The following is a 4518-nucleotide window of genomic DNA, read 5'->3' on the forward strand; positions in this document are numbered from 1 at the left end:
TCTCAATTTCCTTTGGCTATGAAAAGGAATTCCCTTCCCCCTTGTGCTTCCCAGGTGAGGTGATGCCTCGCCCTGCTTCAGCTCTCGCTGGTCCGGCTGCACCCACGGACCAGTGCCAACTGTCTGACACACCCCAGTGAGATGAACCCAGTATCTCAGTTGAAAATGCAGAAATCACCCATCCTCCGTGTTGCTCACACTGGGAGCTGGAGGCTGGAGCTGTTTCTATTTGGCCATCTTGGGTGCGCCCCCCAGAGCCTCTCATTTTATAGGTGTTGGGCCTCGTATATGTCCTAACATGCAAAATAGGGCACAGGCAAAAATGCAGTCACATAACATGAGTGAAGGGCTTAGAAATACGTCACAATGCACCCTGTGGGCAGTACCAAGGCAAGAAAATCAACTCACATCACCTTGGTGAAAGGCCCAGCCAGGCCAGGCATGTTGGCTCATACCTGTAATCCCAGCACTTTGGGAGACTGAGACGGGTGGATCACGAGGTCAGGAGTTTGAGACCAGCCTGACCAACATGGTGAAACCCCGCCTCTACTAAAAATACAAAAACTAGTTGGGTGTGGTGGTGCATGCCTGTAATCCCAGTTCCTCAGGAGGCTGGGGCAGAAGAATCGCTTGAACCTAGGAGGCAGAGGCTGGAGTGAGTGGAGATTGTACCATCAAGGTGCAGAGTCAAGCAATATGTCACACTCTCATCTGTGGGCTGGGCCAAGTAGGAAAGTGAAATCACTAAGGTGGTTAGTGGATGCATACAATCACACCTGCAGAAAAGTCCAGGAATTAGAGTAGAAATTCCATATATGTCTAGGTTCTAGGTATGAGTCAACACTTTCTGTATGCTGGGTCTAAGTATGTGAGTCATATATAAATGGTTGACAGAATGTGAGCAGGAGAGCCACAATTTCTTTTACAGGCTTGTCCTTTCAGTGAAGTCATAGACTCATATGTGTGCTGTATCTTGCTCTGAGAGTCACCAGTTCACCTGTAGTCCAGATCCACAGGACAGTCAATTATTCAACTTTTGACAGTCTCTGTGTCTGACATTCAGAATCTCAACAGTGAGATGTATTTATGGGAGAATGACAATCTTTACTGTTGCCTGGGTGTGCATTCAAAACACAAAATCTTACCCATGTGCTATGTTCTCTTATGATACAGTTTCACTTGATGGATTTATACAATACGCAAGAGTGGCAATCCTCTGTGACCTTTGTCCAAGAAGATACAGAATCTTTCCTGTGGTTCCAAGCCCAGATATGAGCATCAACATCTATCCAATTGGTTTAGTGCAGATAGAAGAGTCCTCACCTTTTAACAAGGTGGGTTTAGAAATGAATCACTGCCGGGCATGGTGGTTCACACGTGTAATCCCAGCCGAGGTGGGTGGATCACAAGGTCAGGATTTCAATACCAGCCTGGCCAACATGGTGAAACCCTGTCTCTACTCAAAATACAAAAATTAGCTGGGCGTGGTGGCAGGTGCCTGAAATCACAGCTACTCAGGGGGTTGAGGCAGGAGAACTGCTTGAACTCAGGAGGCAGAGGTTGCAGTGAGCCAAGATTGCATCACTGCACTCTAGCCTGGGTGACAGAGCAAGATTCTGTCTCAAAAAAAAAAAGAATCACCATCCAAATTGTGGTCAGATGTTCACTGATGACAGTCACAATTCCAATTGTGAACTACATTCATGTGTGATTCAGGACCTCACCAGTGGGCTCTGTCCATGTGTGAGGGTGACAATTTTAAAGACTGGTGGGCTGTGTATAGAACGCAGTCTCACCTGTGTGATGGGGCCCTGTTATGACATTCTCTGTAACATACTAGGTCTTTATATATGTCAGAGAGTGAGATTTGTACAGAGAGAAGACTTCTTCATTTTCCTAAGCCTATCTAGGAGAAACATTATCTCTCCTATTGCCTTCTTCGAGGTATGACAGTCATCATTACATCTTTGTGCTTGGCCATAATATATGTCACAATCCCACCTGTATGTAGTGAGCAAGCACAAGAGTGACATTAACTCTGTGCTGGGCCAGGGGTATGTCACAATCTTCCCTAAGAGCATGGACCAGGAAGGAGAGTCACATCACTGGGAGTTCGACCTCAGTGACTGGTGAAGACATATTGCAATGACTTCTGCAGACAGGGTCCAGGATGAAGACTTACATCATCTGGGTGTTGGCCTCAGGCATATGTCACAACAGCCTAAGTGGGAAGAACACAAGCAAGAGAGTCACATAACTTAGGTCCAACAATATGTCACAATACACCTATGGGCATCACCAAGAAGAGGAAACTCACTTCACCTGAGGGCAAGGCCCAGTGATATGTCACAATGCCTCCTATGAGCTATATCAAGGCAGAATAGAGTGACACTACCAAAGGTCTGTGTCCCCTAATATGTCACTGGGTACTGGGCCCAGGTGAGAGTCAAATAACTCAGATGCTGGGTAGAGGCACATGTCACAATCACACCTATAAGAAGGTCCTTTGGTGACATTAAAAATGACAAGATCTTGAGTCAAGGAATAAGACTCAACATCTTCTGCAAGTTGGGTCTAAGTACAAGAAGTCACAGTCTCAATGGTGGAATGGATTTGTGCATGAGAGCCTCAATTTCTCTTGTAAACCCCATGCCTTGGTGAAGTTACAGCCACAAAGGTGTGCTGAATTTTGGTTAAAGACTCACTAACCGAACTGTGGACAGAATCCACACACGAGAGTCCATTTTCCAACTGCCTCCCAATGTGAGATTCAGAACCTCAGAAGAGGGTTGTGTTTATTTAAGCGAATGACAATCTTTGCTGTTGACTGGGTGTGAATATGAGTGTCACAATCCCACCTGTGTGCTTGGCCCTGTCAAGACACTCTCTGTATCACTTGAGGGCTTTATATGGTATGCATGAGTCACAATCTGCTCTGAGATTTTTGTGGTGCTATGGACCTATGATCTTACGTGGCTCTAAGTCTGAGAGTCAGCATTCTCCAATTGGCTGGGTCCAGAGAGGAGAGTCCTCACCTGCCTATGAGCTGGTTTTAGAAATGAGTCACCATCTCAACTGTGGTCAGATGTTCACATATGATATCACAATTTTAACTGTGGACTGCATCTGCACATGAGAATCATGAACTCATCAGTGGGTTCTGTCTCTGTGTCATAGTGGTAATTCTAAAAATTGACAGTGTGCTTACAAGATCTAATCTGTTTGCTTTGTCCTATGATGACACTCTCTGTACCATCTGAGGGCTTTATACAATATGAGACAGCATAGTAATTCTCTATAACCTTCATACAGAGAGGAGACCCAGAATTTTACTCCTTTTTCTAAGCCTAGCTGTGAGAGACAGTATCTCTTCCATTGGCTGGTACAAGGTATTAGAGTTATCATTACACCTGTGAGCTGGACTAAGATATACGTCACCAACCTACTTGTTGACAGAAAGTACCCAGAACTGTCACATCACCTGGATGCTGGGCCAATGATATGTAAAATTTTCCCTGAGGGCACTGACCAGGCAGGAGAGTCACATCACCAGAGTTCTCAACCAATGATATGTTACCATTTCTTCCTAAAAATGATGCACACACAGGAGACACATTACCTGGTGGCTGGACCCTGGATTATGTCATAATCTTTCCTGCGAGCAGAGGACAGGTAGAAACAGAGTCACATTTTTTATGTAACAGATGCAGATATATGTCCCAAGAACCCCTGTGGACAGGGCTGAGGCAGGGCCTCCCATTGTTTAGGTGTTTGGCACAGTGAAATGTCACAATACCAAAAAATATGGTTTTCAGGCACAGCAGAAAAGTCACATTGCCTAAGTGCTGGTTCCAGTGATATGCCACAATCTTTCCTTTTGGCAGGATCTAGGTGATGAAGAAAAATGTATGTCCTAATGTACCCATGAGCAGGGCCTATGTGCTAGAGTTGCATCAGCCATATCCTGAATGCAGTGATACGTCAAAATATACAATTTATGCAGGGCTCAGGCAGGAGAGAGTATCATAACCTAGGTGTCACTCTCAAGTGACACATTGCAATACCTTCCTTTTATTTTTTTTTCGTGAGATAGAGTCTCACTCTGTCACCCAGGCTGAAGTGCAATGGCATGATCTTGGCTCACCGCAACCTCCGCTTCTTGGGTTCTCACTAATAAGTAGGAGGTAAATAATGAGAACACATGGACACACAGAGGGGAACAGCACACACTGGGGCTTTTCAGAGGGTGGAAGGTTGGAGGAGGAAAAGGATCAGGAAAAATAACTAATGGGTACTAGACTTAATCTTTGCAACAAACCCCCATGACACATGTTTACCAATGCAACAAACGTACACTAGTACCCCTGAACTTAAGTTTTTTTAAAAGACCTATTTGTATGTTTTAAAGAAGAATCAGCCAGTATTTTCAAAGATGGTTTTGTTTATAAAATGTAACCTGCCACTTATCTAGGAAATACTTTTTATATATTTTTTAAAAAGCACAAAGCTGAAGGCATC

This window comes from Theropithecus gelada, chromosome 19 (genome assembly GCF_003255815.1).
Source record: "Theropithecus gelada isolate Dixy chromosome 19, Tgel_1.0, whole genome shotgun sequence".
In the NCBI taxonomy this organism is placed as follows: Eukaryota; Metazoa; Chordata; class Mammalia; order Primates; family Cercopithecidae; genus Theropithecus; species Theropithecus gelada.